Genomic DNA, 15,425 nt, shown 5'->3' on the forward strand with positions numbered 1-15,425 from the left:
GTCTCAAATCCCCACTTCCTCGTCCCAAATACCCAATCCTGCGTCCCAAATCCCTAATCCTGCGTACCAAATCCCCAATCCTGCGTCCCAAATCCCTACTCCTACGTCCCAAATCCTCACTCCCACGTCCCAAATCCCCACTCCTACGTCCCAAATCGCCAATCCTGCGTCCCAAATCCTCATTCCTGCGTTCCAAATCCCCACTCCTGCGTCCCAAATCCCCACTCCTACGTTCCAAATCCCCACTCCTGCGTTCCAAATCCCCACTCCTGCATCCCAAATCCCCACTCCTGCGTCCCAAATCCCCACTCCTGCGTCCCAAATCCCCACTCCTGCGTCCCAAATCCCAACTCCTGCATCCCAAATCCCCACTCCTGCGTCCCAAATCCCCACTCCTGCACCCCAAATCCCCACTCCTGCGTTCCAAATCCCCACTCCTGCGTCCCAAATCCCCACTCCTGCGTCCCAAATCCCCACTCCTGCGTTCCAAATCCCCACTCCTGCATCCCAAATCCCCACTCCTGCGTTCCAAATCCCCACTCCTGCGTTCCAAATCCCCACTCCTACGTCCCAAATCCCCACTCACCTCACCAGCAGCGCGAACAGAGAGATTCCGTAGCACTGACATGCTCTTTTTCTAAGCCAAAGTGTGTCAATATAACCCACAAAACACAAAAGTGGGTTAATATAACCAACAAAACACGAAAGTGGGTCAATATAACCCACAAAACACAAAAGTGGGTCAATATAACCCACAAAACACGAAAGTTTGTCAATATAACCCACAAAACACGAAAGTGGGTCATAATTACCCACAAAACACGAAAGTGGGTCATAATTACCCACAAAACACGAAAGTGGGTCAATATAAACCACAAAACACAAAAGTTTGTCAATATACCCCACAAAACAAGAAAGTGGGTCAATATAACCCACAAAACACGAAAGTGTGTCAATATAACCCACAAAACACGAAAGTGGGTCAATATAACCTACAAAACACTGTCTCATTTTTATTTCCCTGCGTGGAAATGCTCTGGCTCCAGGCTCCCGATGAGAGCTTCCGTGAGCTACAATACTGCAGCAAATTACCACCGACAGTTACATTCAACGACCAATTGTTAGCAAACAAAACCTACGATCGTTTGGCATTCAATTTGTCCAATCCTTTCATGTTTTAATAGCATGAAAAGTATATATAAAAAGTTTAATAGTTCACTGGTAATTTTATGCTCGTCGTCTCTCAGAAGTCAAGGAGAGAATTCCACGACGCGCCTTGCAGATGCAAGGCGCAACACAAAACTCCTTTAATTACCAATGCATCACTGAGATCAAACACGTGGAGGCATAATGTATTTTCAAACCATTTTTGAGCCTTTACTCCTATGGGGCTCATTGAACCTGAGTATGGAGACCTGCAACGGCCAATTGATTCTAGACATGACATAAATATGGAAAAATTACTAAAATCATGAATGGATAATTAGTTGAGAAAAATAAAATAATTGGCCACATTTTCATTCGATGTGGTCGTGCAAAAGCTAAACTTCTATAGCTGAAAATGAATGTTAGGAAATGAGATCACAGAAAATTCACACTTGCATCGCCTTATGACAAATTACGTATGCTATGTTCAAATAAGAATATCAAATCTGTTCGTATAGGCAGAGAAAACAGATCTATAATAATGCCTTTTTATCGTGCAAACGTAATATAGCTTCCTGGAGTAATCTACTGTTTTAATTTTATTCTTCTCTTCAATTATTGAATGTTCTTAGTTTGTTTCTATTGAATACGAGTTACGTCCGGAAACGTTTTTATTTCTTTAAACTAAAACAATAAACAGACAAATAATGGTAAAAATTAAAAGCTCTCATGCCATCCACGCTTTCTTATCAATAATAGTACGTGTATTTGAATGACGATGGATAATGAACATTACAAGTATATGCTGGTCTCGATAAAGTTGATCCGTGAGCCCCGTGGAGTGTTGACTCTCACTAGAACTTAGAGTGCTGACCTCTCTGAAATTTAGAGTGTTGACTTCACTATGAAACTTAAGAGTGTTGACTATTTATATATATATATATTTGAAAGGTTGCCAATGAATCCAATGGCTAGGTTTTTACTGGTATTGTTGGTTCATTGTGAAAAAATTTAAAGAGGAATATCATGCATTAACTTGAAAATGATGTAAATAAAACATAAAATGCAAATTGTAAGATTCAAGAAACATTGTCATCACAGTCTAGTATTGTGTTTAAAACATAAAGATGTCCCTTATGCAATTTCAAGCAAAGCGATTTGCACAAACTCATTACTCGATCAATATCTCTTGATGAATCAGTCATCCCGCGCGTGCCAGATCTGACAGGACGAGGATCCTGCGGATCCCTTGCAATGTTGTAAGATTGCAAGCTCCTTATGTTGATCCAATGTTGATCCACTTGCAATGTTACCCCCGGGTCCCGAGGTGGCGGTACAACCTGCCTTTCTCGACGGCTTGAGGTTGGCGGGCGACGAAGGCGGTGCATCACCGCGACCATGGACGAAGACGTTCTTAACTCGACATAAGGAACCTCTGTTGCGTGAGACTCACTATCAGACCGGGAAATTTTGTTCTTTTCCTTGTGCTCCGTGAAATATGATCGTTAAGTATTTCACGATCAGACATTAATTAAGATCGTACCTCAACGAAATATTTGGTTTCATGTGGGTAGTTTATAAGTTTATTATAGAATATCATTCATTATTATATGGCTAGCGAGGCATTGATATGACACTAAGAGGTGATCCTAAAAGCTGTTGCTCGTTTTGCTTACAGCTGGGCATGCAGTTTTTAATCTCAGCATTTAGGAAGAACAAAAACCGAAAAGTAGTGTAAGTTGGTATGTTATGGAATTGTAGAATTAACACTCGTCGGACTGCATAAGTTCACCATAAACATATTCCGGTTGTAGCGTTGCAAAATTATGCAGTCTGACGAGGATGAGGATCATAATATACCTATAAATTAAGATCGTCGTGAAAGTTATCACGAGGGCAAAATTTCTTATGAACAAAGTTGTCCGCGCGGTAACCCGGTGATTTTGATGGGGGAATCGAGAGAGCGTAAACTTGCTTGCGATGGCACAACTGGTTTGCTTGAGCGTCTAGTAAACGTGACACCAGCTTTCTCATTCACCTTCCCGTCCTCATAGGTCCAAATACTCAGAAAAAATATTGGATCCCATTGCCCAAAAAGTGACACACTTTTTTATCCGCAGTAAGTGCAGTGAGCAGTAGTAACACTGCTACGCTCTACCGGACCAAAGCCCAATGTGCAAATAGTTACACCTCTTCTTACCTACAGCAAGTGCAGGGAGCAGTAGTAGCACTACGATACGCTCTTTCACCGGAACAAACTGGGTCAGGATGACCCACAAAAAGGAAAAAGGGACTCGCTATTTACACAAACTCTCACTCAATTTCTTTGAGTGTAAATGTCTTTCTTGAGTCCCTATGGCAGCAAAGTTCCAGAATTTCGAGTTGAGATTAGACGTCGCGTCAACCAGAGGTCCAAGTTTCAACCAATCCAATTTAAAGTCGGTGCTGCAATTTGAATGTGACGATGACAAGGAGAAAGATTGAGCCTTCACCCGTGTTTTATTCACTCATTTCAATGTAAAGAATAGAAGAAAAGAGGACTATGACATGCCATGATGACAAGGTCATTTAAACGAGGCGACAAACGATAAATATGCAGTTTTACTTTTTTCATGGTTATGATTTTTCTTGCTTGGAGCAACTCCACGTAAATGGCTATATAACAACATACAGACGATATCAACTGTTCAGTAAGATTTGCTATGGAGTCAGCGAACTATTATTATGACTCTTCTGGAATACAAACAACGTTTAATTTTATTCGTCCTGGTCTACTTTAGGTGAGTACTTTAGCACTAATATTATTACATTTACTAAGCAAGATTCGACGGATGTATAATTGTTTGCTAACGAACAGCCGGTCGACATCGGGTTACCAGAAATTGCAGTTAAGACCAGAAATTTGTGGCTAACTCCTTCCAATATCAAATAATTAAAAAATATTTTGGTGAACTTAAGAAATTGGATGATAATTTTATGGGAATGACGATGACTATGAAAGCTGGCACATTCATCAAACGGTGAATCATTGCACTAGGGAACTTCATACCACGAATATTTGTAATTCGGTCTTGCGTTGTTCAATTTGTTAACTTTCTCCGCTGATGAGCTTCCGAAATCGAAACTATATCTGAGAATCTGATTCCAGCTTTACATCGGCTCTTGCCGTGTTCTTGAATACATTAATTTGTTCTGATTAACTGGTACCTATGTTCAATTGCCACCGCACACCATCAACGATTAAACTAAACCAGAAATTTAATGCTATTTGACTGAAGTTTAGGTTTAAATTTAAAATTGTAGCCCGAGATCAAAATTTAGCGCATCATCTTTAATATGCCAAAATAAAAAAGTTTCGTTTATTTCTTCTTCGTCGATTAATTTTATTAACATGCTATCATTTGATGCAACTGAAGGACTGAATGCAACTTAAGATGCAACTTAAGATGTCTGCTTCGAGATTGAATTGATAAACAGTAATTATAGCAAAGAATACGTACACAGTTTTCTTGTTAAGTTTCTTTAGGTCCAAGAAATTAAGAACTCACCTTAAACTTTATTATTAATGTATCGTTCCGTGTATATAATTCACTTCTCACAGGAACATCGCTTACACGTCATACCCATGCAGCCTGTCGGTCATCTAACTCATCAACGATCCCCTCGTCTTGCCATGACCTCTTATCGCCGCGTCCGTCTACTGCCTTACACGTCACACGTGGAGTCAGCTCCACGTGCCTCCTACACGTCACACGTGGAGTCAGCTCCACGTGCCTCCTTACACGTCACACGTGGACGTCACACGTGGAGTCAGCTCCACGTGCCTCCTTACGCGTCACACGTGGAGTCAGCTCCACGTGCCTCCTTACACGTCACACGTGGAGTCAGCTCCACAGTAGAGGGCGTAAAGATAAACAACGTTGGTATATTTAATTAAATGGAAAGAAATGCAAGTCATTTATTTTCAGGTAGTTGTTGAACATGATAATGAGATTTGAAGATAATTATTCTACTGTAAAATAGTAAAGAGTAAAAGCCCATGAATTGTTTCTCTAAAACGGTTTTTTAAATCACTCATTAGCGCGCAGCAATAGGCGAACAAAATTGATCTCAAACAAAATGAACTATTTCCCTTAAACTCAATCATTAATTATAGCTATAAAAAATACTGCAAACTTGGTGCAAAAACAAATCTGTTATCTGTTTATATGTATAGAATAATATCATAAAGATGAGATTGCTATTATGGTTAGAAAGAAACTGCGTATATTTTCTTAGTTACGTTTCATGACGCTGCGTTCTTATTAAAAGTTTCTGGATAAAAACGTGTTCAAAGTTGAAACACGCTGAGGCCAATTTTTTCAGCACGGTAAAATAGAACAATGCATCATTAAACATTCTCGCTCTCCAGTCTCCTATTCAATCTCCGGAAAACTGATCTTCCATACATCAAAACTCCTCCTAGTTTTCTTTCCTGAACACGTGAGAACCTGAACGCTTTCCTGAACGCTAGAGAGACTGAACGCTTTCCTGAACGCTAGAGAACCTGAACGCTTTCCTGAACGCTAAAGAGCTTTAACGCTTTGAAGAACGCTAGAGGACTTGAACGCTTTCCTGAACGCTGTACGCTGGAGCCCCCTCCACTGCCCCGTCCAAAAGCGCGTAATGCGCTGTATCCGAGCCATGATCGCCTCAGAGAAAATTTTACTTCTATGTTGTTTCCTTTACTTTCATTACTATTAGAAGGCTATATATTGAAGTTACAGACATGGTAACTAAAGCTAAATACGATATTTTCTTTTCGCTCTAGTAATTTTTAGAAGCAAGACTGCTAAAGTTGTTCATGATGTGTTCTTTTTTCCGCCAAAAGTCAAATTATTTTTCGCACTGAAGATTTTCGTTCGAGGGGTGGGAATTTTATGAGGCAATTTTCTTCAGATTTTATACCTCGCAAAGTCATGAAAAAAATTTACAAGGAAATATAAAATACTGATTTTGAAAAACTTCTGCGTAAACTGTATGTATTAACTAACCACCATAGGACGTATTTTAGTAACTTTTTTTCTGTTCAACAAACTTTGAAATGTTTCCCACGGCATCTGTTGATGTATTATAAATGTTATAGCTATGTTTATCTACGTTATAATGATATATTATAGAAGTTATAAGTCGAAGGCGATTATATGATTTTAAGCTAAACAATAGTAGTTTTATTTTTCTCATGTTGTCATAGCGGGGGAAAAATTAATTTTAAGTTGAAATAATTTTTAGCAAATATATAACCTGTTAGAACTTATTCGAGAGGTTTAAATGAATTTGTAAATCCATTAAAAAATAGTCATCCTGTAAAATTTGTTCAGTGATCTTGTGCTTTGGAAAATCTGGTTAAAATATATAAACTTAATTTCAACCCTGATTTAAAATATGCGGGGACTGTATATTTCGCAATTTAAATTGTTGTTTAGTTGTTACACCTTGAAAATACATTAAAAAATGTTTTATTTTATGTCCTGGAAAAACGTCATGGTGGCTTGATGAAGAAAAAATGCTTGAACAGGTAAATGTTACGAAAAAAACAATATTAAATAATGAAAAATGAAAGGGGAATTATAAAATTTATAGGAAATGAGATATGATAAATTATTATTAGGAAATACATTGGAAATGTGCCTGCTTAAAGGGAATATGAAATGCATGAATAATTTTTTTAAAAATTGCTGAGAATAAACTTGAAACGAATTGACTATGTACAGAATGAATGTGAATTGTGTGCGTGAAATGTAACGAAAATGCACAAAAAATATATGGAAGACGTAAGGAAAATTCATGGAAAACTCTGGGAAAATATGAAAAATGCTTTCCAGAAATGCGTGAAAAATACACGCGAATTTAAGAATTCCGCTGAATCCACGAACTTCGAATAAATTGCTACGTCATCAACAGACCTGAAGAGCACGTAAAATGCAGCGGTAGGATCCATGATGCCGAAGGAAGCTATAAACAAACACACACAAACAATCTTCGGTTCTTGTTAAAATATGTCCTTAATGTATTTGAGTAAGTTAAATACGAAAAAACATAGCTCAGTACTCACTGCAGTGAGTGACAGAGAGCGCATTTTCTCGTCGACGAAAACGTGAAGTCACGGACGGACAGACAGACGGACAGACGGACATGGCGAGCAAAATAGTGCATTTTTCCATAAGTGAGAAAATGCCCTAAAAAGGATCCAATAAAGGCCATTTTTGCATTAACTATTGGAATCTCTACAACCTTAAATAATCTCTCACTTGAAATCGTTTTCAGGATGCTTGATTCTATATTAACGTTATTTAAACTATATTTTTCTCCTTAGATAACTAATGTATAATCAAATATTAAATAATTTCATACCTTGATAGCATGAATTTTTAAATGTGTCTCTTCGTTAATTACGGTTTCTGGCGATTATTGAGCGGGAACAGAACTTATGTTTTTATGTATAATAGATATTTTTTATATAGGAATATTTGAAACCTGTTCATTCTGAATGAATTCCGACCTATTTTAATTGCATATAATTTAGATTGCCAATCAGTCTCTGATGGATTATAAGTTAACTTAACTAAGCCTTCATAAATTTTCAAGGAAACAATCAATGGAAGAACTTTGTTTATTGAATGTTTTTGAAACTCGTAAAATGCAACCAAAACTCTGCAACTGAGGGCAGCCACAACTCTGCGCATGCTTTAGGAACGCATAAAGGCTGCCACAACTCTGCGCATGCTTTAGGAACGCATGAAGGCAGCCACAACTCTGCGCATGCTCTAGGAACGCATGAAGGCAGCCACAGCTCTGCGCATGCTCTAGGAACGCATGAAGGCAGCCACAACTCTGCGCATGCTCGGGTCGACATATGGTGTCTAGATGACACGATATCTCAGTACACATTTTCCATTCATTGAAGGTCGCGCCTGCACCACTCGTGGCCCCCTGGAACTGGACGTACGAGTGTCCATATAAGGAGATCTTCAAAGATTTCTCCCAGCAGCGAGGCTGCGGAAATGCCATATCTGATCTACACCTTCAATATTGCGGCGTGTGGGTCCCGGGTGCAGATCATGGGCGAACTATCGGCGCATGCCTTCAATATTGCAGTGTGTGGGTCCCGGGTGCAGATCATGGGCGTACTATCGGCGCATGCCTTCAATATTGCGGCGTGTGGGTCCCGGGTGCAGATCATAGGCGAACTATCGGCGCATGCCTTCAATATTGCGGCGTGTGGGTCCCCATGGCGCAGATCAAAGGCGAACTATCGGCGCATGACCTCAGGACATTCGAAGGCCTTCGATAAGCATTCCAAGATTTTGGTCAAGGACTTGTCTGCTCGCTAGAAACGCGTTTTGATTTTATCGCTGCTGTGTATTTTTACGGTCACATTCATTATTTGATGGTCGAATGACGGTGGCTTTGGTATCATAGCCGAGGTTTGTGATCGATGCATAGCGCACACTTTCATATCGGCCGTTCAAATATTTATTGAATCGTAGTACGCACACGATAATTTAGGGAAAGATAAGATTACGGATACTAAGTTGAAAATATATCCATTACTTCTACTCGACGGGAGTGTGAATTGTCGAGCTGATGAGAACCAAATAATGAATACATTTCGCGATAACAATGATTATAATCTAGACTACATCACTGTTTCCATCGCGTACAATGACTCCTGTCTTTGTACAATGTACATCCAGCGTTTGGTTACTCTTACCAGCTAGCTGCCCGCTGCATAGTTACTCTCTTCTCACGCCACTAGCTGCACGCTGCATAGTTACTCTCTTCTCTTCACTCCACTAGCTGCCCGCTGCATAGTTACTCTCTTCTCACGCCACTAGCTGCACGCTGCATAGTTACTCTCTTCTCTTCACTCCACTAGCTGCACGCTGCATAGTTACTCTCTTCTTCTCACGCCACTAGCTGCACGCTGCATAGTTACTCTCTTCTTCTCACGCCACTAGCTTCACGCTGCATAGTTACTCTCTTCTTCTCACACCACTAGCTGCCCGCTGCATAGTTACTCTCTTATTCTCACGCTACTAGCTGCACGCTGCATAGTTACTCTCTTCTCTTCACGCCACTAGCTGCACGCTGCATAGTTACTCTTTTCTCTTCACGCCCCTAGCTGCACGCTGCATAGTTACTCTCTTCTTCTCACGCCCCTAGCTGCACGCTGCATAGTTACTCTCTTCTCTTCACTCCACTAGCTGCACGCTGCATAGTTACTCTCTTCTCTTCACTCCACTAGCTGCACGCTGCATAGTTACTCTCTTCTCTTCACAGCACAAATGCTCTTCATCTTCTCATGGAAATATCTGTTCATGTGAGCTTCCTTCTCGCCGTCCGTGAACAACTTGGCATTCTTATCACGTTGATTTAGTCATTAAACGCAACCTGGCAAGACGTTAACGCGCTTATCAGTGCGTACAATGACCAGAACTTTTCTCGATAAAACTTCCTCCTCGATGAATATTCATGGAAAGATAACTATTTTATGCAGATTTTAATTTAAGTTTTATTGAAGCTGATTTTTTTGTGGCCAAACAATAAGTTTCAATTATCAAATTGATAAATTAATGATAGGCGTATTTATATGTTTGCATATGTTTTTATTAAAATTTATGCAACTCTTCAACTGTCTGTTTCTTCACGGTTTATACTGGTCACACTTCATGTTCATACATAACAGAAAGGTTTATATCCATATTTCATGTACGAAAACTTCAATTCACAGGCATCAATAAAAATTATATTCGTATTTTTCTTCACAATTTGTGGCAAGATCCTCAGTTCGAACCATCAGCGTTATCAGCCGCTTTGCTAAGTCATTGAGCACTCAGGGCTGCATTTATGGTAGCACAGTTTAATTCATGATTGATATCAGCGGAATTGATTAAATGTGGCACGAAATTAGAAGTTTATGTTTAGTGTGCTTTATTTGTTTTTAGTGGGCTTTATTTGTTTTTTTTTATATGTAGCCTACATATTTTATAACTTCTAATAAAGCAAGAAGCATTAAAAAGCATATATATATAAGTGACGTTGTCCGTGCTATGTTCTACGAAGAAACGAAAACTGAAAAATGTTTGTAGTCACACTATTTCCATTACATAGCACAAATTTTAATCTATTCACTTGTTCAAGCTTTATTTATTGCAAATTCACATTGTTAACAATACGCTATATCAGTCCTCAACGAGCTCTGCAAAACTAATTGAGTTTTTGATAGCCCCAACTTACGTCGTAATATATGTTAATCATCGAGTGCAATCACGCAGCGGCAACGTGTTGTTGTAGAGCGACCTACACGTACGCATGTGGTGGTCAGGGGTCACGGTGCGGTGAAACATGGGTTACGGTTAGCTGAGTGTGACCTACACCAATACAGATGTATGACCCATACAGACTTGTGATCTACACACACAGATGTGTGACCTACACCCGTACAGATGTATGGCCCATGCAGATTTGTGATCTACGCATACACATCCCTACAGACGTGTGACCTACACCTCTCAAGTCGTGTGACTCACGTCCGTATAGACGTGTGACCTACACCCATACAGACCTGTGACTTTCACCCATAGAAATTTATGACGTACACCGATAAGACGTGTGACCTATACACATTTAGGCGTGTGACCTACACCTCTCTTTAGTCGTGTGACTCACACCCGTATAGACGTGTGACCTACAACCTTACGGATGTGTGACCTATAGACGTGTGACTCACATCACTCGGTATACGACACATCCCTTACAAGAAAGCGGTAAGAGTGTGAGCTGCTAGAAAATTATTTAGTGTTCTGTCATGAAAACCTTTTATCGAATGCAAACTGCGGTTCCAAATTTAGATAGGATTAATTTAGTGCTGTTTATATTTTGTCCAGTAATAAACAATCATCGACAATTTCCTGCTAACTGAATCATTAAAAGATGTTAATAAGATCCCAATTTTGTGAGACCATTTGTCGGTTCGCAGGTTTCGGCTGCATTGAGAAAAAAAATATTGCTGGTGAGCTGGTGCGGAGCTGTTGTGAATTCTATTTAGGAAAATAATATGTAAAGTATGAGCATTTTGGATTTAAGCGTTTTCCAATTTTCTAAATACTAGGTCAGGCTTTTTAATTTAGATTTAAATGCTAAATTAGAGTCCTTCGTATATATTTTCATTTGAAATGTCAGTAAAAATTATTATTAAAAACTATCTGTATATGCTGAGAAATGTTCCGAACGACGCGCGATTAGAAATAAGACAAGCGATATGCTGGGCGCTCATTGTATGATCGCTAGCTCCTGGTGAGATACTTCAATGATAAGAGATGATACGATACTTCAATGATAAGAGATGATACGATACTTCAATGATAAGAGATGATACGATACTTCAATGATAAGAGATGATACGATACTTCCATGATAAGAGATGATACGATACTTCAATGATAAGAGATGATACGATACTTCAATGATAAGAGATGATACGATACTTCAATGATAAGAAATGATACGATCAACGTAGCTGACTTAATGAGATCCCCCTTACCTCGAGCAACTCTAATGACAGTTTAAAGCGAATTTGGCGTTATAATGTCTAGCCTTCTAAAGTTAAACGTGGAAATTAACTATATTCAGGCAAAACTCCTAAGCAACCTGATAAATGGTAAATATTAAGGGTTACAAATGTCCTGCTGAAAAGCAACGAAAGCGTTTAAAATTTCTTCATGAGTCGTCGACAGAGCGTGACTATTTCGTTGGTTTAGTTATCCATTAAACGCTATCCTATAACAAAAGTTCGATCACCAGACAATAAAGAGCGGAGTCACAGTTCCACAACCGCGATAACTTCGCAGCCATGTATGCGTTCAATTCCAAGTCCATTTTATAAAATTAATTTTTACTTGCAAAAAGAAAAAAGGAAAAGGAACCTAGAGCCTGGATAAGATCCACCGCCATGGCTATCTTGTGAGTCGCAATTTTCAGTTGGGCGCTCACAAGCAGTGATGATATCGGCCAATGTTGAGGCAATCGCCGATATCACCGGGAAATGAGCCGGCCATTCTCAAGTCCGAGGGCAATGTAAGGGCTCAGAGGTTTAATTAAAGCCTTTCATTTCCTGGAAGTTTGAGTGCATCGAATGATCGGTTAAAGGTGCTCGTGGACCCAGATGTATACGATCTTAATGAGACCATCGTGGGACTTAAAATCATAGCGTGATTTACGATCATTGTGGGACTTGAGATCATCGTGTGACTTACGACCATCGTGGGATTTACGATCATCGCGGGATTTATGACCATCGTGGGATTTACGATATCGTGTAATTTACGATCATATAGTGGGATTTACGGTATCGTGTGATTTACGATCATTGTGTGACTTACGATCCTCGTGGGACTTACGATCATCGTGGGACTTCCGACCATCGTGGGACTTCCGATCACCGTGTGATCTACGATCATAATGGGACTTGAGATCATCGTGTGACTTACGACAATCGTGGCACTCACGATCAAAGTGGGACTGATGCACAACGAATGCACGGTCCATTTTCGACATGAAACAATGTTTGTTCATTATAGAAATTTGTTGCGTTTATCTCATTATTTGACGAGAATATTTTTTAGAAAATGTTCCGATCATAAATTAACGAACGGCCCAAAGTTCTTTAAAAATCAACTTGCATGGTTTGATTATTACCAAATTACCAAGCAAATTACCAGCTCCCAGCCATGACAGGTACCGAAGAACGAAATGAAATATTCCACAACGCAGGCCACGGGCAGCAAGTTTCTCGCTCCGCGCCGGCCGGAAAATGATTTCAATTTTATCTTATTTTTTCCTATATTTCCAAGTGATTTAAAAACTGAAAATCGAGTTACGAATGAAATCATCACTATGCGTCCTTTCAAAATGTTTGCAATTAACGTAACCGCTGTGGCCACAATCCAAGGCTTAAATCCATCGCCATTAACTGAATGCTTTCTTAGCAACAATCAAACCAAACTCACAATCAAGACAAACTCTTGACAACAGCTAAGACAAGTTATTAACAACAATCAAAACAAACGCTTAACAACAATCAAGACAAACTCTTAAAAACAAACAAGTTAGCTCTTAACAACAATCAAGACAACTCTTAACGACAGTCAAGACAAACTCATAGCAACAATCAAGACAAGCTCTTAACAACAATAAAGGAAAACTCTTAACAAAAATCAAGTCAAACTCTTAACAACAATCAAGGCAAACTCTTAACAACAATCAAGACAAACTCTTAACAACAATCAAGGTAAACTCTTAACAACAATCAAGTTAAGCTCTTAACAACAATCAACAGCAGTAGCGGAGACTCTAAGCTATGGGTGCCAGAGAAGACCGTGACCCGGTAAGGCTCAGGGGGTCTGATGTGGTGGGGCTGGTGGTAATGATGGGGCTATGGGAGGGGGTCTATAGCAGGTGGGGCTGGTGGTAATGATGGGGCTATGGGAGGGGGTCTATAGCAGGTGGGGCTGGTGGTAATGACGGGGCTATGGGAGGGGGTCTATAGCAGGTGGGGCTGGTGGTAATGACGGGGCTATGGGAGGGGGTCTATAGCAGGTGGGGCTGGTGGTAATGATGGGGCTATGGGAGGGGTCTATAGCAGAATATACGAAGTGGGATACGAGGCTAAGACGAGTGGTATATATCATGGGGAGTCAATACCAAGAGAAGATGTGGACTAAGACGAGAAGAAAGAGGTTTACTGATCAGGCGGGTAGAGGAGGCTTAAGGCAGGAAGAGGAGGCCTGTTGTTCTGGAAAATTCAGTCAATGGAAGAAGGGAGAGATATTTCTCGAGAGAGTATGAGTGGCTAGTGTGGTATATTTTGTAGTTAAATGCGGCAAGTTCAACACGTGGTTGCGCTGGCTCTCGATATGCACTGATTAAGAAGGCGAGCGAGAATGCCGAGATTGGGACTTGGCCCATTTGAGCGAAATGCACGCTTCCATCAGTTGGGGTCGTAAGTTAGGACAGCATCTTTGCGAGGCAATGTAAGAGCTTACTGATAAGAAGGAAGCACCAGCACTTCATTTAAATTTCATACTGTGTTTCTGGATCGATTTAGACCAGGGGTCTCCAAACTTTTTTCACCAAGGGCCAAGATCAAGCTTACTGAAACCTTCGCGGGCCGGAGAAGTTCGTGGGTGGAGGGAAGGGCAGCATAAATTACGAATAAAATTCGATAGTCAAAATTAGCGCACGAATAACTATTTTATTCTGCAATTCGTCTTACGGAGCAGCTGTACACTATCTTCCGTCGCTTATTCTTCGCTTAATCTTAAATCTTCATCATTAATTGGCGTGATAAGAACGGCTCCTAAATACATGGGGGACATAATAATTATGGCTATAATTATTAGAGTGTAATCTTGAAGAATATTCAATGTGAAACAGCATTAATGAGAGGCATGGAATTGTTTCTTTTCATTCAAAATAGCATTGAGTTATTGATCAAAATTACTACTTCCCATCATCAGAATGGATTGTAATTGTTCGTCGGATAAGGCTGCCCTGTAGCTAGACTTGACATACTTCATACTAGAAAATGTTTGTTCACAAAAATAGGTTGTGCCAAAAACGGAAATAGAACCACAAGCAAAGGCTTGTAGATGAGCATACTGCATATTCATCGCTTGGTAGACACTTGTAAAAGTCAATCAGTTTACCTTCTCTGAATCTGTCCTTCAATGCGTCATTGGCTTGCTGATCAATTACTTCCAATTGAAGTTCAGATGGCAAATCTTCAATGGAACAATCAAATGGATTTTGGAAAATCTTTAATTGCTGCAGATGCATGACGTTTTTGAAATTGCTATTTCAGATTGCAAATAATGCCTTGCGCAAATCTTCTTGGGAATGAAGTTTCTCGCTCAAACTTTTCTCAACATGAAATTGCTTGGAACAGTTCCTCATCAACTGGGTGTCAAACAAAATTAAATAGCTTTTGTCGAAACGCCTTCACTTGGGTATACATGTCGCAAATGAGAACTGTTTTGAACTCGTTGATTGAACTCGTTCATGTGTGTGGTCAGATACACAGAAAAAGCTAATTTCCAATGTGAGTAGCGGCTGGGGTCGATTCTGTTCATCCTGAAAAATTTCAATTTTTGCCCGGAGTTCAAAAAATCGTGACAACATGAACACCTTGCCACAGGTAAGCAAACGAACGGAAGTGTGATACGTAAGTTAAATCTGGA

This window comes from Hyalella azteca, unplaced genomic scaffold (genome assembly GCF_000764305.2).
Source record: "Hyalella azteca isolate HAZT.00-mixed unplaced genomic scaffold, Hazt_2.0.2 contig11947, whole genome shotgun sequence".
Classification (NCBI taxonomy): Eukaryota; Metazoa; Arthropoda; class Malacostraca; order Amphipoda; family Hyalellidae; genus Hyalella; species Hyalella azteca.